This window comes from Giraffa tippelskirchi, chromosome 5 (assembly GCF_054371585.1).
Source record: "Giraffa tippelskirchi isolate mGirTip1 chromosome 5, T2T-mGirTip1v1.2.pri, whole genome shotgun sequence".
Taxonomy (NCBI): Eukaryota; Metazoa; Chordata; class Mammalia; order Artiodactyla; family Giraffidae; genus Giraffa; species Giraffa tippelskirchi.
This window is the reverse complement of record NC_137279.1, coordinates 87,415,847-87,438,920: the sequence shown is the minus strand read 5'-3', so window position 1 is coordinate 87,438,920 and position 23,074 is coordinate 87,415,847. Positions and strand designations below refer to the sequence as shown.

At 65.2% G+C, this 23,074-nt stretch overlaps 12 non-coding genes across 12 annotated transcripts; 6 read left to right on the top strand and 6 right to left on the bottom strand.

Annotated features, from left to right (window-relative positions):
* Positions 1-456: 456 nt before the first annotated feature.
* TRNAG-GCC (transfer RNA glycine (anticodon GCC)) lies at positions 457-527 on the bottom strand. Its single transcript has one exon. It is a non-coding gene; the product is annotated as a tRNA-Gly (tRNA).
* Positions 528-1,946: 1,419 nt separating this feature from the next.
* TRNAL-CAG (transfer RNA leucine (anticodon CAG)) lies at positions 1,947-2,029 on the bottom strand. Its single transcript has one exon. It is a non-coding gene; the product is annotated as a tRNA-Leu (tRNA).
* Positions 2,030-2,572: 543 nt separating this feature from the next.
* TRNAD-GUC (transfer RNA aspartic acid (anticodon GUC)) lies at positions 2,573-2,644 on the top strand. The gene has a single exon. It is a non-coding gene; the product is annotated as a tRNA-Asp (tRNA).
* A 755-nt stretch (positions 2,645-3,399) lies between these two features.
* On the top strand, positions 3,400-3,471 carry TRNAG-UCC (transfer RNA glycine (anticodon UCC)). The gene has a single exon. It is a non-coding gene; the product is annotated as a tRNA-Gly (tRNA).
* Positions 3,472-3,765: 294 nt separating this feature from the next.
* On the top strand, positions 3,766-3,837 carry TRNAE-CUC (transfer RNA glutamic acid (anticodon CUC)). Its single transcript has one exon. It is a non-coding gene; the product is annotated as a tRNA-Glu (tRNA).
* A 7,058-nt stretch (positions 3,838-10,895) lies between these two features.
* On the bottom strand, positions 10,896-10,966 carry TRNAG-GCC (transfer RNA glycine (anticodon GCC)). The gene has a single exon. It is a non-coding gene; the product is annotated as a tRNA-Gly (tRNA).
* Positions 10,967-12,385: 1,419 nt separating this feature from the next.
* Positions 12,386-12,468, bottom strand: TRNAL-CAG (transfer RNA leucine (anticodon CAG)). The gene has a single exon. It is a non-coding gene; the product is annotated as a tRNA-Leu (tRNA).
* A 543-nt stretch (positions 12,469-13,011) lies between these two features.
* On the top strand, positions 13,012-13,083 carry TRNAD-GUC (transfer RNA aspartic acid (anticodon GUC)). Its single transcript has one exon. It is a non-coding gene; the product is annotated as a tRNA-Asp (tRNA).
* Positions 13,084-13,838: 755 nt separating this feature from the next.
* On the top strand, positions 13,839-13,910 carry TRNAG-UCC (transfer RNA glycine (anticodon UCC)). The gene has a single exon. It is a non-coding gene; the product is annotated as a tRNA-Gly (tRNA).
* Positions 13,911-14,208: 298 nt separating this feature from the next.
* Positions 14,209-14,280, top strand: TRNAE-CUC (transfer RNA glutamic acid (anticodon CUC)). The gene has a single exon. It is a non-coding gene; the product is annotated as a tRNA-Glu (tRNA).
* A 7,082-nt stretch (positions 14,281-21,362) lies between these two features.
* TRNAG-GCC (transfer RNA glycine (anticodon GCC)) lies at positions 21,363-21,433 on the bottom strand. Its single transcript has one exon. It is a non-coding gene; the product is annotated as a tRNA-Gly (tRNA).
* Positions 21,434-22,852: 1,419 nt separating this feature from the next.
* TRNAL-CAG (transfer RNA leucine (anticodon CAG)) lies at positions 22,853-22,935 on the bottom strand. The gene has a single exon. It is a non-coding gene; the product is annotated as a tRNA-Leu (tRNA).
* Positions 22,936-23,074: the final 139 nt, after the last annotated feature.

The window sequence follows — 23,074 nt, the reverse complement described above, 5'->3', positions numbered from 1 at the left end:
CCCTCCCGGGAAAAGGGAGGTATCCTTGCCAGATGCGGCAACTTCCTTGCCCCTGGCTGTGCAAACGTAGTGTGATTGATTTTCGGAGTGTGGGGAGAGTGAGCCAGGGAGCTTGGAGACGTGAGGAAAGGTGAAGAGGGGAGGCGGCTGGGCGCCAGCGGTGGGGTATTCCTTCCAGTGAAATCCCTGAGCCACCGGCTGGGTCCGGGTGAGGAAGCGAGTAAACACAGGGGAGGTATCTGGGCGCACGGGCGGCTGAGCCTGCGGGGTTTGGGGCCACGGAGCCTCGGCAGCAGGGCCGAGAGTGTGTGGGGTGGGGGGCCGTCCGCGCGGGAGAGGCAGCTGGCGGCAGGGAGCAGCCAGCGGTTGCAGGAGCCCTGCCTTGAGCGCGTTTCAGTGGGCAGACCTAGCTGGGCCCTGGGGCTGCCCTGCGGGACCAAAAGGGGACGCAGTGGCTGCATGGGCCGGGAATCGAACCCGGGCCTCCCGCGTGGCAGGCGAGAATTCTACCACTGAACCACCCATGCACCGGTGGCCGCCGCCGCCCGCCGCTGCCCCAGAGGCGCTGGCCGCCACCCGCCCGTCACTGCTCACTGCTCGCCCGTGGGCATCTCTCTGCTCCATCGGGCGGGCGACCTGAAAGCCAGGATCCGGGCGCGTGCAGGACCCCGGGGCGCGAGCCCTCGAGGGACCCCCGGGCGGCGGGACGCCGGCCCACTCGGGACGCGGCTCCCGCGCCTTCTGCGCCGACCACGGCCGCCGCGACGCTGTCGGTGCCGCCCGAGGGGCCCGCGAGCCGACGCCGTCTGGCCGGCGCGGGGATCCCTGTCAGGGCAGGCGCTGCGTGGTCGCTGCGGCCGCGCACCGACGTTCCTCTCAGCGACCGCGGAGTCCCGACCCAAAGTCCCTCTGGCGGGCTGGCTTTCCGGCCGGGGCGGGGTGGGGCGTGCGAGAGCGGGCGGGGGCCGGGACTCCGGGCTCGGGCCGTGCCGGATGCGCGAGCGTGGGAGCGCGACGCGCAGAGCGGCGCTCAGGCCCAAGGACGCAAAGGCGTGTGACACCCTGGCTCCTGCGCTCCCGAGGGGTCCGGCTCTGACGGATTGGTGGTGGTGAGGAGGGGCCCTTTGGCAGAGCGGCTCCTGGCTCGGCGACTGCAGGCTGAGGCAGCGAGCGCGCCAGGGCGAGCCTGGCTCCGGCCCGGGCAGCGGCTTTCCCCGGGAACGGGCGCGGTGGCGCCGAGGTCGGGGGCGCGGGCCGGGCGCCTGTGGGTGGGGTGGACGGGCACGCAGGGCTTCCGCTCACTCCCCAGCGGAGCACCCTTCCCGGGACGGACTCGTGCACGGAGGGCCGGTGTTGGCTGGCCAGCAGGAAGGCTGGGTGGCACGCGTCCCGGGCGGGAGGCAGGCAGGTGTGGCCCGGCCAAGGCCGCAAGGCGGTGAAGCCTCGAGGGCACGCAGCACCCCAGGCGGCCAAGGCGGGGGCTCGGCCGCCTCGGTGTGGCTGGGGAGCACAGGCGGGGCGGCCGGGCGGGCGCGGACGACAGGGTGCCGGCCGGAGGGAGAGCTGCCCGGGGCGGACGGGGAAGCAAGGCTGCGAGAGCGACTTGGCCGTTCACCAGGCAGAAGTCGGAGCGCTGGCGAAGCGAGGAGGGCTTGCCACCCGCCGCGGGGCTGCGTGCGTCGGCGCGGACGGGGGCGGGGTGGAGCGGGGCCGTGGGAGTGGGAGTGGGAGTGGGGGGATGGGCGAGGGTGGGCGAAGGGGAGGCGGGGAGGCGGGGAGGCAGGAAAACCGGCAGCTGCAGGCGCAGCCAGCTGGGGAGGACAGATGCGCTGAGAAGGACTGAAGGTTCCTGGTGTGGGCTGCAGGTGGCGGGGAGGGCGTGTGTGGAGAACGGCAGTGGCGCGGGGAGGACGGGCGCGTTTGTCGGGCGGGCCAAAAGGCTGGCTTGTCAGGAGTGGGATTCGAACCCACGCCTCCAGGGGAGACTGCGACCTGAACGCAGCGCCTTAGACCGCTCGGCCATCCTGACGGCGGGCCTGGGCGGGCGCGTGGCCGCTCGCCTGGCTGGGACCCGACGCGGCGCGAGCCCCGGCGCCCTTGGCGGGACGCGCGGTGCGCCGCGCCAGGCAGGCGGGCGGCCGTCTGGTGTGCGTGAGCGACGGAGCCGGCGCGCGGCGGCCGGCCGAGGCGCCTGGCTCCGCCGCCGGTCGCGCCCTCGCCCACGCCTGGCCCCGGACCCAGCCGGACCCTTGGCGTGCCGGCCCCTACCCACCCGCGCCTGTCCTCGCCAGACGCGGGCCGGCGGCGCGCCCACCGTGTCCTCGCAGCCTCGCGTGCCTTCTCGGGCCCCCTTCTCCCGGCGGAATGGCCGCGTTGCAGGCAAGAGGCGGCGCGCGCTAGGAGTTTCCCGTGTCCCCCGGGTCCGCGTCCCTGTCGGGGTCGGGGGCTGCCGCTCTGACTGAGGCGGCTGGTTTGGTGTGCGGTCGGGTCGGGGCCCGTGGCGGGCAGGGGGAGGCGTCGGCAGGCAGCCCGAGAGCCCGAGAGCGGCCGGGCGGCAGGGCGGTCGCCGCCGTCCTCGTTAGTATAGTGGTGAGTATCCCCGCCTGTCACGCGGGAGACCGGGGTTCGATTCCCCGACGGGGAGGCAACACACCCTTTTTGGTGGCCGCGGTCGCTCTCTGGCCCGCCGCCTGGCCCCCAAGGGCCCTTCGTCTCCTCCCTCCGCCTTTGGGCGAGGCGCCGGGGCGCCGCCCACGGCGGGGCCCGGTCTACCGACCGTCGACCCCCTCGAGCCGTGCAGCCCTCCAGCCCGAGCCCTTGGTCGTCGCCGGGCGCTCGGTCGCCACGGCGGAGCCAGGGCCTCCTTGGCGACCCCACGGCCTTGCCCGACCATAGCCGGATCTTGCGGCCCGCCCGCCCACAGTGGCTGCCGCAGTGGGCTCCTAGGCTCGCGACGCCCCCGCGGCGCGGCGCGGCACAGCGCCGGGAGGCGTGCAGGCGCGTGGGTCCCGTGTGCCCCTGTCGTCGTGGCAAGTGGCGTCGCCCAGCGCCCGGTGGAGAAGGGCTTTGGCCAGCTGGGTGCTGGCAGCTGCGAGCTGCGTGCCCCGCCTTGCCCCCCGGGGGTGAGGGTGGAGGCGTCCGCGGGCCGCGGCGGGGAGCGAAGGGCCGGAGGGCCGCAAGGGCGCGGGAGCGGCGCCCCGGGGCGGGCACGCCGGTGGACCCCGGCTGCTGCGTAGCGCTGGCGCAGATGGGGCGCCGCGCGGCTGCTGGGAGCGCCGGCGGCGGCGCAGAGCCGCCGGCTGACGGGGCGTCGGGGCAGGGATGCGGCGGCGGCGGCGGCGGCAGGAGTGTGCTGGGGCGAGCCCGGGGCCGGCGTCTGGCGGCGGCCCGGGCTGTGCAGCGTTGGTGGTATAGTGGTGAGCATAGCTGCCTTCCAAGCAGTTGACCCGGGTTCGATTCCCGGCCAACGCAGCGGGCCGACCTTTTGCTGAGTTGCAGCGCCCTCCCGGCAGGGGCGTTCGGGGGAGAGAGCGCTTGGAGCAGGGAGCCAGCTGGCCCGCGGCTTTTGGCGTGGGCGCGAGAAGCCGGCGGCGAGGGACAGTGTTTTGAGGGTGCCGAAAACAAGACGCACGCTAGGGCAGGCGGACTGACAGGGAGGGCGGGCGGGCGGGCGGGCGGCTGGACTTGCGGAGGCCGGGTGTGGGCACCAAGGTGGCATGGAGGCGCTGGGTTCAGCGGGAGCAGGCGAGGGCCGAGTCCCGGCGCTCCCTGGTGGTCTAGTGGTTAGGATTCGGCGCTCTCACCGCCGCGGCCCGGGTTCGATTCCCGGTCAGGGAAGCCTTTCTTCTTCCTCTCCGCCTGCCACCTCCCGATCTCCTCGCCGCCGGACCTTTCCACCCTTTTAGCCTACGCTGGCTCCGCGGGCCCCAGCGCTGCGACAGAGGCCCCCGGGCACCTGCACCTCCAGCCCAAGCAGGATGCAGGGCCCCCCCGCCACGGCGTCCCCGGGGGCAAACCTTTTGGTCTCGGTGGCAACCGCGCACCGCTTCCACCACGACCCGCCTGAGGCCTCCCATCCCCGGCCTCCCTCCCCCGTGAGGGGCTGCGGCTGGTGCCCCTGGAGGCGGCGGCGGTGATGCTCCCGGCCTTGTGCTGGTTCTCCTGCTGTTGGTGGTGGGAAGGAGGCGGGGTGGGGGAGGGTGGGGGGGAGGGGAGGGGGCTGCGGTGGGCGCCCGCGCCGGCCGGCAGCGGCGGTGGCGGTGGCGGTGGCGGTGGCGGTGGCGGTGGCGGTGGCCACAGCCGAAGGTGAGCGAGGGGGATCTGCCTCTGGGAGTGGGGCCGGTGGCCGCGGTCGCGCCTCCCTTCCCATGTCCCTCATGCCAGCCCCTCTCTGGGCGGCTCGGCCATTGCGCGCCCGGTCCCGGGCTGCCTGTGACCCCCGTGCGGCGCTGCTGACTCCGAGAGGGTTCTGGTCTTGAGTGGGCTCTGGGAGGCGGACCACGGCGCCCGGGAGGCATCAGTACCAGTTCAGTCGCTCAGTGCACTGCAGCAGCCCAGGCCTCCCTGTCCATCACCAACTCCCGGAGCTCACTCAAACTCGTGTCCGTCCAGTCGGTGATGCCATCCAACCACCTCATCTTCTGGCGTGTCGTCCCCGTCTCCTCCTGCCTTCCATCAGGGGCTTTTGCAGTGAGTCAGTCCTTCGCATCGGGTGGCCAGAGGATGGGAGTTTCAGCTTCAGCATCAGTCCTTCCAATGAATATTCAGGACTGATTTCCCCTACGATTCACTGGTTCGAGCTCCCGGCAGTCCAAGGGACTCTCAAGAGTCTTCTCCAACACCGCACTTCAAAAGCATCTATTCTCCGGCGCTCAGCTTCTTTATACTCCAACTCTCACATCTGTACGTGGACTACTGGAGAACCCGTAGCTTTCCCGAGAGGGAGCCGCCTCGCAGAGTCACGTCTCTGCTTTTCAATATGCTGTCTAGTTTTGGTCATAGTTTCTCTCCCAAGGAGCGAACGTCGTTTACATTTCACGGCCGCAGCCACCGTCTGCAGTGATTTGGGAGCCCCCCAAGATGAAGTCAGGCTTCAGCAATACGTGAACCGTGAACTTCCAGATGTTCAAGCTGGTTTTAGAAAGGGCAGAGGAACCAGAGATCAACTTGCCAATATCCGCTGGATCATCGAAAAAGCAAGAGCGTTCCAGAAAAACATCTATTTCTGCTTTATTGACGATGCCAAAGCCTTTGACTGTGTGGATCACAATACACTGTGGAAAATTCTGAAAGAGATGGGAATACCAGACCATCTGACCTGTCTCTTGAGAAACCTGTATGCAGGTCAGGAAGCAACAGTTAGAACTGGACATGGAACAACAGACTGGTTCCAAATAGGAAAAGGAGTACGTCAAGGCTGTACGTTGTCACCCTGCTTATTTAACTTCTATGCAGAGGACATCATGAGAAACGCTGGGCTGGAAGAAACACAAGCTGGAATCAAGATTGCCGGGAGAAATATCGATAACCTCAGATATGCAGATGACACCACCCTTATGGCAGAAAGTGAAGAAGAACTAAAGAGCCTCTTGATGAAAGTGAAAGAGGAGAGTGAAAGAGTTGGCTTAAAGCTCAACGTTCAGAAAACTAAGATCTTGCCATCTGGTCCCATCGCTTCATGGGAAATAGATGGGGAGACAGTGGAAACAGTGTCAGACTTCATTTTCTTGGGCTCCAAAATCACTGCTGATGGTGATTGCAGCCATGAAATTAAAAGACGCTTACTCCTTGGAAGGAAGGTTATGGACAACCTAGATAGCGTACTGAAAAGCAGAGACATTACTTCGCCAACAAAAGCCCGTCTAGTCAGGGCTATGGTTTTTCCGGTGGTCGTGTATGGATGTGAGAGTTGGACGGTGAAGAAAGCTGAGCGCCGCAGAATTGATGCTTTTGAACTGTGCTGTTGGAGAAGACTCTTGAGAGTCCCTTGGACCGCAAGGAGATCCAATCAGTCCATCCTAAAGGAGATCAATCCTGGGTGTTCACTGGAAGGACTGATGTTGAAGCTGAAGCTCCAGTACTTTGGCCACCTCATGCGAAGAGTTGGCTCATTGGAAAAGACCCTAATGCTGGGTAGGGTGGAGGGCAGGAGGAGAAGGGGACGACAGAGGATGAGATGGTTGGATGGCATCACCGACTCGATGGACATGGGTTTGGGTAGACTCCGGGAGTTGGTGATGGACAGAGAGGCCTGGCGTGCTGCAATTCACGGAGTCGCAAAGAGTCGGACACGACTGAGCGATTGAACTGAACTGAACAAGATGAAGTCTCTCCCGGGTTCCCTTGTGTCCCCATCCATTTGCCATGAAGTGATGGGACCGGATGCCACGACCTTCGTTTTCTGAATGCTGAGTTGTAAGCCAACGTTTTCACTCTCCTCTTTCACATTCATCAAGAGGCTCTTGCGTTCTTCTTCGCTCCCCCGGAGGCACAGGGGTGAAGATGAATGTGGACCTGTGCCGCGAGTCACACCACGGCAGCCGTGGAAGTGAGAGAGAAGGCAGATCCGGGCGGGGCGGGCCGGCCGGGAAAACCTAGCCAACCAGCCGGGAGGCGGCAGATGCGCTCGAGGCCGCGATGCCTGCCAGGGTGGACACCCCAACCGGCGTGGTATTTCCCTTGCCTGACCACAGCTCTCAGTGCTACCGGAGTGAGGCAAGATGTACCCAGGTCTCCCTCCCCCACTCCTAACCCAGGGTGGGCACTCGGGCTCGCGCGCGCATGCACACACACACACCCCCCCACACACACACAGAGCGCCCTGTTCCACATACCCCTCACCTAGTTATGACCTCTTATAGTTTCCCATTCTCTCCAAACCGTCTATCCAGGATCCACTCCATCCCTCTCCCCAACCTGTCATCGTCTTCCCCTAGGAACTCTCCCCGAGGGTAATCGCCCACCGCAGCCTCCTCTCCGCCAGATCTTGGGCTGGTGTGTCAGCAAAGGATGTCTCGTCTGTTCAAGGACCGTGTCCTTCGCGGGGAGGGGAAGTGGACGGCCGATGAAGCGCACCAACGTGCGGCGAGGGCGGCACACTCGGGCGCGATGGGACAGAGCCGATTCCCCTGTGGCAGTGGATCCCCCGTGGCCCGACGTGTGCTTGCCGTCGCCGCAGGAGGTTTCCTCGACGCCCCTGCCGGGGCCTTGGGCGCCAGCGTGCATGGCTGAGAGTGCGGGCCGAAGGCGCTTGGGGCCATGGTTGGTGGCCGCCCCACGTGGATCAGGGAATGGGGCAGAACGATGGCAGGGAGAGGGGGCGGTGGCGAGCCGGGTGCTGGGAGGCAGGCCCAGGGGTGCTTGGGCGGGGCGTCTGCGCGGAGTGCCGGCGGGAAGGGGGAGGCGTGGGGCTGGCGGGGACCTGGCCGAAAGAAAGATCGGCAGGCCACTGGAGCGGGGCCTCTGCAGAAGCATGGGGGCGGTGGCGACGCCATGCCAGGCACATGTGTGAGGCTGGGACAGATCTGCGTTAGGGGTGGGCGTGCGGTATGGGTGGGTCGGAGGAGCCGGAGGGAGGCCCGCACTGGGGGACACCGGGGCAGGGCAGGGAAGGACAAGGACGTGTGAGAGATGGGCCGGGGCTCCAGGGGCTTGGTGGCGGGTAGATGGGGCCGAGCCTGGAGGGTGGCAGGAAAGGCAGATGGCAGGCGGTGACAGTGGGGGGGGGCTCCATTCGGGCGGGGTGGCGTGTCAGCGTGCGTGCCACACTGCTGCGTGGTGGTGCAGGGTGCTCAGGCTCAGCGGTGGGCTGGGGCTCTGGGCGGTGGCTGGGACGCAGGCAAGCGAACGACAGCAACGGAGTGCCAGACAGGGGCCAGACCCGGGCTGAAAGGCCTGGGCCCACCGTACCGCCCCAGAGCCCAAAGTCACCACTCATCAGGAGCAAATGTCCAGTCTCGGGTGTGACATTGCTGGGGGTCAGGGTGGGATGGGGTGTGGTGGTAGGGAGCGGGGGTGGCCGAGATTTCGTGAGGACCGAGGAGAGCTCCCATATGACCGAGCACACCCCCTCCAGGGTACATACCTGCAGAGTACCAAACTCGGAGAGATCTAAAGGTCCCTACACCGCCATGTATGTAGCAGCAGTATTTGCCACAGCCGAGACGTGGAACAAGCCCCAGTGCCCATCCACAAATGGCGGGCACAAGAAGATGTGGCATAGATGGAGCATGGACATATCACTCGGTCATAAAGAAAGAAGGGAAGCATTGCCACTTGTCAAAAGCCACGATGGACCTAGAGACTCTTGACACTCGGTGAAGAAAGTCAGACCGAGTTGGACAAACGCATGTGGAATGTGTAAACTAATACGACACGAACCTATTTGCCGAAGAGAAACCGACTCCCAAAGAAAACCACCGTAGGGTAACGCAAGCGGTAAGGCAGCGGTGGAGGGATGGCTGTGGAGCTGCAACGAACAGATCCGCAGGACCATGTGTAAAGGGAGAAGCCACAAGCTTATCCAGTTCAACGCAGGGACTAAGAGTCAGTATCCTGTAATAACCTCCAACGGAAAAGAGTCTGAAAACACGTAGGAAATCTGAAATCTGTACATGGGAAACAGAACCGCTTTGCAGTCCGTCGGACATGAGCACACTATTGGAAACCCACTGTACTTCTCCCACAGCCGCCACTACGACATTGGAGGAAGGTTTAAAAATTAAGCTAAATCGATAGGTAACTGAGTAAGCCGGAAACAGGTGAGCTATCACGATCCCAACCCTGGGTACATATCCGTGAAAGCCGCAGCTCTGGATTCGGCAAGACACGTGCAAACCCCACGGTCACTGCAGCACCGTGCGCCACAGCCGAGGCGAGGAGAGAACCCTAGTGTCCGTCACCAACGGCTCACCCACGAAGATGCAGTACCAGAGAAAGGCAGAGAATGGGGTGTCTCTGAGCCGTCCACAAGAGACAAATAGTGTCACTGGCAGCAACAGCGGCCGGAGCTGCAGACTATTACCCTCGGTGAGGGAAGACACAGAGAAGGGCACAGATGGGTGGATTCTAAAGTGTTGTACACCTTAATCCCTGTGCCAAACAGCGACAGACACCCAGCCACAGGAAAGCAACTTGGGGCTTCCCAAGGGCAAAGTCAGGGCCGGAGGGATGAATGAGGAGCTGGGCTCCACGGATATACCGTAGTAGGACTGCATAGAAAGGAGAGGAGCCACAAGGATACACAGGATACCACAGGGAATAAGATCCAGTATCCTACCCTTCCAGAACAGCATCTGCTACTACATGGAAGTCAGTCCGTCGAGGGTCGGTCCAACGATAGGAAGAAGAAGAGCTTCCCATATGACCCAGCAAACCCAATGCTGGGTACCCATCGGGAGAAGACCAAAGCCCTAATGGGTAGAGATGCAGGCATCCCCCAGGGTCATCGCAGCCCTCTATGCCGTAGCCGGGACATGGGATACGCCCAAGTGCCCGTCGGCAGGTGGCCGGCACAAGAAGATGAGGCGTATCTGTCCCGTGGAATATGACGCAGCCATCAAGAAGGAGCAGCCTTTGCCGTGGGCCCCAACGCCAGATGGACCCACGCAAGAGTCCACTTGGTGAAGTGAGTCGGGTGGAGAGGGACAAAGCTTTGTGGAACCTAACAACTAACACAAAGGAATCCACGTGCAAAGGGGAAACCGACGTTCAGACGGTTTGGAGAAACCGTACACCGGGCTACCCAAGGGGAAAGGCAGGGGAGGGAGGAAAGTTGGAGTCGGATGGAGAGATAGGACATCCTATAGGTACAGTAGGTAAGCAACAAAGCTTTACTGTGTAGCATGCGAACTGTATTCGAATCTCGCCTTCAGCTACAATGCAAAATCACCTGAAAGAGAACAGGGGACTGAATCACTTTGCTGTGCACCTGAAACTAACCCAGGGATGTAAATCAGTTCCACCTGTGTTGGAAGAAGCAGAAAAAGGAGCAGGCCGGGGGTGGGGGTGGGGGTGGGGGTGGGGGTGGGGGTGGGGGTGGGACGGGGGAAGGCAGTCCAGTGGGACAAAAGCAAAGGCAGGTTCCTTGACAAGAGCAGGATTTGCCATGGCTGAGGGAGGAACGGGGCCTGCGGCGGGTGTTGGGGATGGGGGAGATGGGGGTGGGGCGGGGGGAGCAGGGTGGGGGGGCGATGGGCCCGGTTGGCGGAGTAGGGCGATGGTGAAGGTGCAGGCTGAGGTGGTGGTGCTCTTGGGGCAGGGCTGATGCTGAGCTGAGGCGGGCAAGAGGGTTTCAGGGGAGGGGGTGGTGTTTGAGCTGGTGAGGGCGTTGCTGGTGGAAACCTCTCTCTGCCCAGGGACAAAAGATGAATCGAGAGTACAGTCCGCCGGGAGCTGGTGGACTTCTTTGCAACTCCTCCTGCAAGGCGATGCTCCAGGGACCCTCCCGGGAAAAGGGAGGTATCCTTGCCAGATGCGGCAACTTCCTTGCCCCTGGCTGTGCAAACGTAGTGTGATTGATTTTCGGAGTGTGGGGAGAGTGAGCCAGGGAGCTTGGAGACGTGAGGAAAGGTGAAGAGGGGAGGCGGCTGGGCGCCAGCGGTGGGGTATTCCTTCCAGTGAAATCCCTGAGCCACCGGCTGGGTCCGGGTGAGGAAGCGAGTAAACACAGGGGAGGTATCTGGGCGCACGGGCGGCTGAGCCTGCGGGGTTTGGGGCCACGGAGCCTCGGCAGCAGGGCCGAGAGTGTGTGGGGTGGGGGGCCGTCCGCGCGGGAGAGGCAGCTGGCGGCAGGGAGCAGCCAGCGGTTGCAGGAGCCCTGCCTTGAGCGCGTTTCAGTGGGCAGACCTAGCTGGGCCCTGGGGCTGCCCTGCGGGACCAAAAGGGGACGCAGTGGCTGCATGGGCCGGGAATCGAACCCGGGCCTCCCGCGTGGCAGGCGAGAATTCTACCACTGAACCACCCATGCACCGGTGGCCGCCGCCGCCCGCCGCTGCCCCAGAGGCGCTGGCCGCCACCCGCCCGTCACTGCTCACTGCTCGCCCGTGGGCATCTCTCTGCTCCATCGGGCGGGCGACCTGAAAGCCAGGATCCGGGCGCGTGCAGGACCCCGGGGCGCGAGCCCTCGAGGGACCCCCGGGCGGCGGGACGCCGGCCCACTCGGGACGCGGCTCCCGCGCCTTCTGCGCCGACCACGGCCGCCGCGACGCTGTCGGTGCCGCCCGAGGGGCCCGCGAGCCGACGCCGTCTGGCCGGCGCGGGGATCCCTGTCAGGGCAGGCGCTGCGTGGTCGCTGCGGCCGCGCACCGACGTTCCTCTCAGCGACCGCGGAGTCCCGACCCAAAGTCCCTCTGGCGGGCTGGCTTTCCGGCCGGGGCGGGGTGGGGCGTGCGAGAGCGGGCGGGGGCCGGGACTCCGGGCTCGGGCCGTGCCGGATGCGCGAGCGTGGGAGCGCGACGCGCAGAGCGGCGCTCAGGCCCAAGGACGCAAAGGCGTGTGACACCCTGGCTCCTGCGCTCCCGAGGGGTCCGGCTCTGACGGATTGGTGGTGGTGAGGAGGGGCCCTTTGGCAGAGCGGCTCCTGGCTCGGCGACTGCAGGCTGAGGCAGCGAGCGCGCCAGGGCGAGCCTGGCTCCGGCCCGGGCAGCGGCTTTCCCCGGGAACGGGCGCGGTGGCGCCGAGGTCGGGGGCGCGGGCCGGGCGCCTGTGGGTGGGGTGGACGGGCACGCAGGGCTTCCGCTCACTCCCCAGCGGAGCACCCTTCCCGGGACGGACTCGTGCACGGAGGGCCGGTGTTGGCTGGCCAGCAGGAAGGCTGGGTGGCACGCGTCCCGGGCGGGAGGCAGGCAGGTGTGGCCCGGCCAAGGCCGCAAGGCGGTGAAGCCTCGAGGGCACGCAGCACCCCAGGCGGCCAAGGCGGGGGCTCGGCCGCCTCGGTGTGGCTGGGGAGCACAGGCGGGGCGGCCGGGCGGGCGCGGACGACAGGGTGCCGGCCGGAGGGAGAGCTGCCCGGGGCGGACGGGGAAGCAAGGCTGCGAGAGCGACTTGGCCGTTCACCAGGCAGAAGTCGGAGCGCTGGCGAAGCGAGGAGGGCTTGCCACCCGCCGCGGGGCTGCGTGCGTCGGCGCGGACGGGGGCGGGGTGGAGCGGGGCCGTGGGAGTGGGAGTGGGAGTGGGGGGATGGGCGAGGGTGGGCGAAGGGGAGGCGGGGAGGCGGGGAGGCAGGAAAACCGGCAGCTGCAGGCGCAGCCAGCTGGGGAGGACAGATGCGCTGAGAAGGACTGAAGGTTCCTGGTGTGGGCTGCAGGTGGCGGGGAGGGCGTGTGTGGAGAACGGCAGTGGCGCGGGGAGGACGGGCGCGTTTGTCGGGCGGGCCAAAAGGCTGGCTTGTCAGGAGTGGGATTCGAACCCACGCCTCCAGGGGAGACTGCGACCTGAACGCAGCGCCTTAGACCGCTCGGCCATCCTGACGGCGGGCCTGGGCGGGCGCGTGGCCGCTCGCCTGGCTGGGACCCGACGCGGCGCGAGCCCCGGCGCCCTTGGCGGGACGCGCGGTGCGCCGCGCCAGGCAGGCGGGCGGCCGTCTGGTGTGCGTGAGCGACGGAGCCGGCGCGCGGCGGCCGGCCGAGGCGCCTGGCTCCGCCGCCGGTCGCGCCCTCGCCCACGCCTGGCCCCGGACCCAGCCGGACCCTTGGCGTGCCGGCCCCTACCCACCCGCGCCTGTCCTCGCCAGACGCGGGCCGGCGGCGCGCCCACCGTGTCCTCGCAGCCTCGCGTGCCTTCTCGGGCCCCCTTCTCCCGGCGGAATGGCCGCGTTGCAGGCAAGAGGCGGCGCGCGCTAGGAGTTTCCCGTGTCCCCCGGGTCCGCGTCCCTGTCGGGGTCGGGGGCTGCCGCTCTGACTGAGGCGGCTGGTTTGGTGTGCGGTCGGGTCGGGGCCCGTGGCGGGCAGGGGGAGGCGTCGGCAGGCAGCCCGAGAGCCCGAGAGCGGCCGGGCGGCAGGGCGGTCGCCGCCGTCCTCGTTAGTATAGTGGTGAGTATCCCCGCCTGTCACGCGGGAGACCGGGGTTCGATTCCCCGACGGGGAGGCAACACACCCTTTTTGGTGGCCGCGGTCGCTCTCTGGCCCGCCGCCTGGCCCCCAAGGGCCCTTCGTCTCCTCCCTCCGCCTTTGGGCGAGGCGCCGGGGCGCCGCCCACGGCGGGGCCCGGTCTACCGACCGTCGACCCCCTCGAGCCGTGCAGCCCTCCAGCCCGAGCCCTTGGTCGTCGCCGGGCGCTCGGTCGCCACGGCGGAGCCAGGGCCTCCTTGGCGACCCCACGGCCTTGCCCGACCATAGCCGGATCTTGCGGCCCGCCCGCCCACAGTGGCTGCCGCAGTGGGCTCCTAGGCTCGCGACGCCCCCGCGGCGCGGCGCGGCACAGCGCCGGGAGGCGTGCAGGCGCGTGGGTCCCGTGTGCCCCTGTCGTCGTGGCAAGTGGCGTCGCCCAGCGCCCGGTGGAGAAGGGCTTTGGCCAGCTGGGTGCTGGCAGCTGCGAGCTGCGTGCCCCGCCTTGCCCCCCGGGGGTGAGGGCGGAGGCGTCCGCGGGCCGCGGCGGGGAGCGAAGGGCCGGAGGGCCGCAAGGGCGCGGGAGCGGCGCCCCGGGGCGGGCACGCCGGTGGACCCCGGCTGCTGCGTAGCGCTGGCGCAGATGGGGCGCCGCGCGGCTGCTGGGAGCGCCGGCGGCGGCGCAGAGCCGCCGGCTGACGGGGCGTCGGGGCAGGGATGCGGCGGCGGCGGCGGCGGCAGGAGTGTGCTGGGGCGAGCCCGGGGCCGGCGTCTGGCGGCGGCCCGGGCTGTGCAGCGTTGGTGGTATAGTGGTGAGCATAGCTGCCTTCCAAGCAGTTGACCCGGGTTCGATTCCCGGCCAACGCAGCGGGCCGACCTTTTGCTGAGTTGCAGCGCCCTCCCGGCAGGGGCGTTCGGGGGAGAGAGCGCTTGGAGCAGGGAGCCAGCTGGCCCGCGGCTTTTGGCGTGGGCGCGAGAAGCCGGCGGCGAGGGACAGTGTTTTGAGGGTGCCGAAAACAAGACGCACGCTAGGGCAGGCGGACTGACAGGGAGGGCGGGCGGGCGGGCGGGCGGGCGGCTGGACTTGCGGAGGCCGGGTGTGGGCACCAAGGTGGCATGGAGGCGCTGGGTTCAGCGGGAGCAGGCGAGGGCCGAGTCCCGGCGCTCCCTGGTGGTCTAGTGGTTAGGATTCGGCGCTCTCACCGCCGCGGCCCGGGTTCGATTCCCGGTCAGGGAAGCCTTTCTTCTTCCTCTCCGCCTGCCACCTCCCGATCTCCTCGCCGCCGGACCTTTCCACCCTTTTAGCCTACGCTGGCTCCGCGGGCCCCAGCGCTGCGACAGAGGCCCCCGGGCACCTGCACCTCCAGCCCAAGCAGGATGCAGGGCCCCCCCGCCACGGCGTCCCCGGGGGCAAACCTTTTGGTCTCGGTGGCAACCGCGCACCGCTTCCACCACGACCCGCCTGAGGCCTCCCATCCCCGGCCTCCCTCCCCCGTGAGGGGCTGCGGCTGGTGCCCCTGGAGGCGGCGGCGGTGATGCTCCCGGCCTTGTGCTGGTTCTCCTGCTGTTGGTGGTGGGAAGGAGGCGGGGTGGGAGAGGGGGGTGGGGGAGGGGTGGGGGAGGGTGGGGGGGAGGGGAGGGGGCTGCGGTGGGCGCCCGCGCCGGCCGGCAGCGGCGGTGGCGGTGGCGGTGGCGGTGGCGGTGGCCACAGCCGAAGGTGAGCGAGGGGGATCTGCCTCTGGGAGTGGGGCCGGTGGCCGCGGTCGCGCCTCCCTTCCCATGTCCCTCATGCCAGCCCCTCTCTGGGCGGCTCGGCCATTGCGCGCCCGGTCCCGGGCTGCCTGTGACCCCCGTGCGGCGCTGCTGACTCCGAGAGGGTTCTGGTCTTGAGTGGGCTCTGGGAGGCGGACCACGGCGCCCGGGAGGCATCAGTACCAGTTCAGTCGCTCAGTGCACTGCAGCAGCCCAGGCCTCCCTGTCCATCACCAACTCCCGGAGCTCACTCAAACTCGTGTCCGTCCAGTCGGTGATGCCATCCAACCACCTCATCTTCTGGCGTGTCGTCCCCGTCTCCTCCTGCCTTCCATCAGGGGCTTTTGCAGTGAGTCAGTCCTTCGCATCGGGTGGCCAGAGGATGGGAGTTTCAGCTTCAGCATCAGTCCTTCCAATGAATATTCAGGACTGATTTCCCCTACGATTCACTGGTTCGAGCTCCCGGCAGTCCAAGGGACTCTCAAGAGTCTTCTCCAACACCGCACTTCAAAAGCATCTATTCTCCGGCGCTCAGCTTCTTTATACTCCAACTCTCACATCTGTACGTGGACTACTGGAGAACCCGTAGCTTTCCCGAGAGGGAGCCGCCTCGCAGAGTCACGTCTCTGCTTTTCAATATGCTGTCTAGTTTTGGTCATAGTTTCTCTCCCAAGGAGCGAACGTCGTTTACATTTCACGGCCGCAGCCACCGTCTGCAGTGATTTGGGAGCCCCCCAAGATGAAGTCAGGCTTCAGCAATACGTGAACCGTGAACTTCCAGATGTTCAAGCTGGTTTTAGAAAGGGCAGAGGAACCAGAGATCAACTTGCCAATATCCGCTGGATCATCGAAAAAGCAAGAGCGTTCCAGAAAAACATCTATTTCTGCTTTATTGACGATGCCAAAGCCTTTGACTGTGTGGATCACAATACACTGTGGAAAATTCTGAAAGAGATGGGAATACCAGACCATCTGACCTGTCTCTTGAGAAACCTGTATGCAGGTCAGGAAGCAACAGTTAGAACTGGACATGGAACAACAGACTGGTTCCAAATAGGAAAAGGAGTACGTCAAGGCTGTACGTTGTCACCCTGCTTATTTAACTTCTATGCAGAGGACATCATGAGAAACGCTGGGCTGGAAGAAACACAAGCTGGAATCAAGATTGCCGGGAGAAATATCGATAACCTCAGATATGCAGATGACACCACCCTTATGGCAGAAAGTGAAGAAGAACTAAAGAGCCTCTTGATGAAAGTGAAAGAGGAGAGTGAAAGAGTTGGCTTAAAGCTCAACGTTCAGAAAACTAAGATCTTGCCATCTGGTCCCATCGCTTCATGGGAAATAGATGGGGAGACAGTGGAAACAGTGTCAGACTTCATTTTCTTGGGCTCCAAAATCACTGCTGATGGTGATTGCAGCCATGAAATTAAAAGACGCTTACTCCTTGGAAGGAAGGTTATGGACAACCTAGATAGCGTACTGAAAAGCAGAGACATTACTTCGCCAACAAAAGCCCGTCTAGTCAGGGCTATGGTTTTTCCGGTGGTCGTGTATGGATGTGAGAGTTGGACGGTGAAGAAAGCTGAGCGCCGCAGAATTGATGCTTTTGAACTGTGCTGTTGGAGAAGACTCTTGAGAGTCCCTTGGACCGCAAGGAGATCCAATCAGTCCATCCTAAAGGAGATCAATCCTGGGTGTTCACTGGAAGGACTGATGTTGAAGCTGAAGCTCCAGTACTTTGGCCACCTCATGCGAAGAGTTGGCTCATTGGAAAAGACCCTAATGCTGGGTAGGGTGGAGGGCAGGAGGAGAAGGGGACGACAGAGGATGAGATGGTTGGATGGCATCACCGACTCGATGGACATGGGTTTGGGTAGACTCCGGGAGTTGGTGATGGACAGAGAGGCCTGGCGTGCTGCAATTCACGGAGTCGCAAAGAGTCGGACACGACTGAGCGATTGAACTGAACTGAACAAGATGAAGTCTCTCCCGGGTTCCCTTGTGTCCCCATCCATTTGCCATGAAGTGATGGGACCGGATGCCACGACCTTCGTTTTCTGAATGCTGAGTTGTAAGCCAACGTTTTCACTCTCCTCTTTCACATTCATCAAGAGGCTCTTGCGTTCTTCTTCGCTCCCCCGGAGGCACAGGGGTGAAGATGAATGTGGACCTGTGCCGCGAGTCACACCACGGCAGCCGTGGAAGTGAGAGAGAAGGCAGATCCGGGCGGGGCGGGCCGGCCGGGAAAACCTAGCCAACCAGCCGGGAGGCGGCAGATGCGCTCGAGGCCGCGATGCCTGCCAGGGTGGACACCCCAACCGGCGTGGTATTTCCCTTGCCTGACCACAGCTCTCAGTGCTACCGGAGTGAGGCAAGATGTACCCAGGTCTCCCTCCCCCACTCCTAACCCAGGGTGGGCACTCGGGCTCGCGCGCGCATGCACACACACACACACCCCCACACACACACAGAGCGCCCTGTTCCACATACCCCTCACCTAGTTATGACCTCTTATAGTTTCCCATTCTCTCCAAACCGTCTATCCAGGATCCACTCCATCCCTCTCCCCAACCTGTCATCGTCTTCCCCTAGGAACTCTCCCCGAGGGTAATCGCCCACCGCAGCCTCCTCTCCGCCAGATCTTGGGCTGGTGTGTCAGCAAAGGATGTCTCGTCTGTTCAAGGACCGTGTCCTTCGCGGGGAGGGGAAGTGGACGGCCGATGAAGCGCACCAACGTGCGGCGAGGGCGGCACACTCGGGCGCGATGGGACAGAGCCGATTCCCCTGTGGCAGTGGATCCCCCGTGGCCCGACGTGTGCTTGCCGTCGCCGCAGGAGGTTTCCTCGACGCCCCTGCCGGGGCCTTGGGCGCCAGCGTGCATGGCTGAGAGTGCGGGCCGAAGGCGCTTGGGGCCATGGTTGGTGGCCGCCCCACGTGGATCAGGGAATGGGGCAGAACGATGGCAGGGAGAGGGGGCGGTGGCGAGCCGGGTGCTGGGAGGCAGGCCCAGGGGTGCTTGGGCGGGGCGTCTGCGCGGAGTGCCGGCGGGAAGGGGGAGGCGTGGGGCTGGCGGGGACCTGGCCGAAAGAAAGATCGGCAGGCCACTGGAGCGGGGCCTCTGCAGAAGCATGGGGGCGGTGGCGACGCCATGCCAGGCACATGTGTGAGGCTGGGACAGATCTGCGTTAGGGGTGGGCGTGCGGTATGGGTGGGTCGGAGGAGCCGGAGGGAGGCCCGCACTGGGGGACACCGGGGCAGGGCAGGGAAGGACAAGGACGTGTGAGAGATGGGCCGGGGCTCCAGGGGCTTGGTGGCGGGTAGATGGGGCCGAGCCTGGAGGGTGGCAGGAAAGGCAGATGGCAGGCGGTGACAGTGGGGGGGGGCTCCATTCGGGCGGGGTGGCGTGTCAGCGTGCGTGCCACACTGCTGCGTGGTGGTGCAGGGTGCTCAGGCTCAGCGGTGGGCTGGGGCTCTGGGCGGTGGCTGGGACGCAGGCAAGCGAACGACAGCAACGGAGTGCCAGACAGGGGCCAGACCCGGGCTGAAAGGCCTGGGCCCACCGTACCGCCCCAGAGCCCAAAGTCACCACTCATCAGGAGCAAATGTCCAGTCTCGGGTGTGACATTGCTGGGGGTCAGGGTGGGATGGGGTGTGGTGGTAGGGAGCGGGGGTGGCCGAGATTTCGTGAGGACCGAGGAGAGCTCCCATATGACCGAGCACACCCCCTCCAGGGTACATACCTGCAGAGTACCAAACTCGGAGAGATCTAAAGGTCCCTACACCGCCATGTATGTAGCAGCAGTATTTGCCACAGCCGAGACGTGGAACAAGCCCCAGTGCCCATCCACAAATGGCGGGCACAAGAAGATGTGGCATAGATGGAGCATGGACATATCACTCGGTCATAAAGAAAGAAGGGAAGCATTGCCACTTGTCAAAAGCCACGATGGACCTAGAGACTCTTGACACTCGGTGAAGAAAGTCAGACCGAGTTGGACAAACGCATGTGGAATGTGTAAACTAATACGACACGAACCTATTTGCCGAAGAGAAACCGACTCCCAAAGAAAACCACCGTAGGGTAACGCAAGCGGTAAGGCAGCGGTGGAGGGATGGCTGTGGAGCTGCAACGAACAGATCCGCAGGACCATGTGTAAAGGGAGAAGCCACAAGCTTATCCAGTTCAACGCAGGGACTAAGAGTCAGTATCCTGTAATAACCTCCAACGGAAAAGAGTCTGAAAACACGTAGGAAATCTGAAATCTGTACATGGGAAACAGAACCGCTTTGCAGTCCGTCGGACATGAGCACACTATTGGAAACCCACTGTACTTCTCCCACAGCCGCCACTACGACATTGGAGGAAGGTTTAAAAATTAAGCTAAATCGATAGGTAACTGAGTAAGCCGGAAACAGGTGAGCTATCACGATCCCAACCCTGGGTACATATCCGTGAAAGCCGCAGCTCTGGATTCGGCAAGACACGTGCAAACCCCACGGTCACTGCAGCACCGTGCGCCACAGCCGAGGCGAGGAGAGAACCCTAGTGTCCGTCACCAACGGCTCACCCACGAAGATGCAGTACCAGAGAAAGGCAGAGAATGGGGTGTCTCTGAGCCGTCCACAAGAGACAAATAGTGTCACTGGCAGCAACAGCGGCCGGAGCTGCAGACTATTACCCTCGGTGAGGGAAGACACAGAGAAGGGCACAGATGGGTGGATTCTAAAGTGTTGTACACCTTAATCCCTGTGCCAAACAGCGACAGACACCCAGCCACAGGAAAGCAACTTGGGGCTTCCCAAGGGCAAAGTCAGGGCCGGAGGGATGAATGAGGAGCTGGGCTCCACGGATATACCGTAGTAGGACTGCATAGAAAGGAGAGGAGCCACAAGGATACACAGGATACCACAGGGAATAAGATCCAGTATCCTACCCTTCCAGAACAGCATCTGCTACTACATGGAAGTCAGTCCGTCGAGGGTCGGTCCAACGATAGGAAGAAGAAGAGCTTCCCATATGACCCAGCAAACCCAATGCTGGGTACCCATCGGGAGAAGACCAAAGCCCTAATGGGTAGAGATGCAGGCATCCCCCAGGGTCATCGCAGCCCTCTATGCCGTAGCCGGGACATGGGATACGCCCAAGTGCCCGTCGGCAGGTGGCCGGCACAAGAAGATGAGGCGTATCTGTCCCGTGGAATATGACGCAGCCATCAAGAAGGAGCAGCCTTTGCCGTGGGCCCCAACGCCAGATGGACCCACGCAAGAGTCCACTTGGTGAAGTGAGTCGGGTGGAGAGGGACAAAGCTTTGTGGAACCTAACAACTAACACAAAGGAATCCACGTGCAAAGGGGAAACCGACGTTCAGACGGTTTGGAGAAACCGTACACCGGGCTACCCAAGGGGAAAGGCAGGGGAGGGAGGAAAGTTGGAGTCGGATGGAGAGATAGGACATCCTATAGGTACAGTAGGTAAGCAACAAAGCTTTACTGTGTAGCATGCGAACTGTATTCGAATCTCGCCTTCAGCTACAATGCAAAATCACCTGAAAGAGAACAGGGGACTGAATCACTTTGCTGTGCACCTGAAACTAACCCAGGGATGTAAATCAGTTCCACCTGTGTTGGAAGAAGCAGAAAAAGGAGCAGGCCGGGGGTGGGGGTGGGGGTGGGGGTGGGGGTGGGGGTGGGGGTGGGGGTGGGGGTGGGACGGGGGAAGGCAGTCCAGTGGGACAAAAGCAAAGGCAGGTTCCTTGACAAGAGCAGGATTTGCCATGGCTGAGGGAGGAACGGGGCCTGCGGCGGGTGTTGGGGATGGGGGAGATGGGGGTGGGGCGGGGGGAGCAGGGTGGGGGGGCGATGGGCCCGGTTGGCGGAGTAGGGCGATGGTGAAGGTGCAGGCTGAGGTGGTGGTGCTCTTGGGGCAGGGCTGATGCTGAGCTGAGGCGGGCAAGAGGGTTTCAGGGGAGGGGGTGGTGTTTGAGCTGGTGAGGGCGTTGCTGGTGGAAACCTCTCTCTGCCCAGGGACAAAAGATGAATCGAGAGTACAGTCCGCCGGGAGCTGGTGGACTTCTTTGCAACTCCTCCTGCAAGGCGATGCTCCAGGGACCCTCCCGGGAAAAGGGAGGTATCCTTGCCAGATGCGGCAACTTCCTTGCCCCTGGCTGTGCAAACGTAGTGTGATTGATTTTCGGAGTGTGGGGAGAGTGAGCCAGGGAGCTTGGAGACGTGAGGAAAGGTGAAGAGGGGAGGCGGCTGGGCGCCAGCGGTGGGGTATTCCTTCCAGTGAAATCCCTGAGCCACCGGCTGGGTCCGGGTGAGGAAGCGAGTAAACACAGGGGAGGTATCTGGGCGCACGGGCGGCTGAGCCTGCGGGGTTTGGGGCCACGGAGCCTCGGCAGCAGGGCCGAGAGTGTGTGGGGTGGGGGGCCGTCCGCGCGGGAGAGGCAGCTGGCGGCAGGGAGCAGCCAGCGGTTGCAGGAGCCCTGCCTTGAGCGCGTTTCAGTGGGCAGACCTAGCTGGGCCCTGGGGCTGCCCTGCGGGACCAAAAGGGGACGCAGTGGCTGCATGGGCCGGGAATCGAACCCGGGCCTCCCGCGTGGCAGGCGAGAATTCTACCACTGAACCACCCATGCACCGGTGGCCGCCGCCGCCCGCCGCTGCCCCAGAGGCGCTGGCCGCCACCCGCCCGTCACTGCTCACTGCTCGCCCGTGGGCATCTCTCTGCTCCATCGGGCGGGCGACCTGAAAGCCAGGATCCGGGCGCGTGCAGGACCCCGGGGCGCGAGCCCTCGAGGGACCCCCGGGCGGCGGGACGCCGGCCCACTCGGGACGCGGCTCCCGCGCCTTCTGCGCCGACCACGGCCGCCGCGACGCTGTCGGTGCCGCCCGAGGGGCCCGCGAGCCGACGCCGTCTGGCCGGCGCGGGGATCCCTGTCAGGGCAGGCGCTGCGTGGTCGCTGCGGCCGCGCACCGACGTTCCTCTCAGCGACCGCGGAGTCCCGACCCAAAGTCCCTCTGGCGGGCTGGCTTTCCGGCCGGGGCGGGGTGGGGCGTGCGAGAGCGGGCGGGGGCCGGGACTCCGGGCTCGGGCCGTGCCGGATGCGCGAGCGTGGGAGCGCGACGCGCAGAGCGGCGCTCAGGCCCAAGGACGCAAAGGCGTGTGACACCCTGGCTCCTGCGCTCCCGAGGGGTCCGGCTCTGACGGATTGGTGGTGGTGAGGAGGGGCCCTTTGGCAGAGCGGCTCCTGGCTCGGCGACTGCAGGCTGAGGCAGCGAGCGCGCCAGGGCGAGCCTGGCTCCGGCCCGGGCAGCGGCTTTCCCCGGGAACGGGCGCGGTGGCGCCGAGGTCGGGGGCGCGGGCCGGGCGCCTGTGGGTGGGGTGGACGGGCACGCAGGGCTTCCGCTCACTCCCCAGCGGAGCACCCTTCCCGGGACGGACTCGTGCACGGAGGGCCGGTGTTGGCTGGCCAGCAGGAAGGCTGGGTGGCACGCGTCCCGGGCGGGAGGCAGGCAGGTGTGGCCCGGCCAAGGCCGCAAGGCGGTGAAGCCTCGAGGGCACGCAGCACCCCAGGCGGCCAAGGCGGGGGCTCGGCCGCCTCGGTGTGGCTGGGGAGCACAGGCGGGGCGGCCGGGCGGGCGCGGACGACAGGGTGCCGGCCGGAGGGAGAGCTGCCCGGGGCGGACGGGGAAGCAAGGCTGCGAGAGCGACTTGGCCGTTCACCAGGCAGAAGTCGGAGCGCTGGCGAAGCGAGGAGGGCTTGCCACCCGCCGCGGGGCTGCGTGCGTCGGCGCGGACGGGGGCGGGGTGGAGCGGGGCCGTGGGAGTGGGAGTGGGAGTGGGGGGATGGGCGAGGGTGGGCGAAGGGGAGGCGGGGAGGCGGGGAGGCAGGAAAACCGGCAGCTGCAGGCGCAGCCAGCTGGGGAGGACAGATGCGCTGAGAAGGACTGAAGGTTCCTGGTGTGGGCTGCAGGTGGCGGGGAGGGCGTGTGTGGAGAACGGCAGTGGCGCGGGGAGGACGGGCGCGTTTGTCGGGCGGGCCAAAAGGCTGGCTTGTCAGGAGTGGGATTCGAACCCACGCCTCCAGGGGAGACTGCGACCTGAACGCAGCGCCTTAGACCGCTCGGCCATCCTGACGGCGGGCCTGGGCGGGCGCGTGGCCGCTCGCCTGGCTGGGACCCGACGCGGCGCGAGCCCCGGCGCCCTTGGCGGGACGCGCGGTGCGCCGCGCCAGGCAGGCGGGCGGCCGTCTGGTGTGCGTGAGCGACGGAGCCGG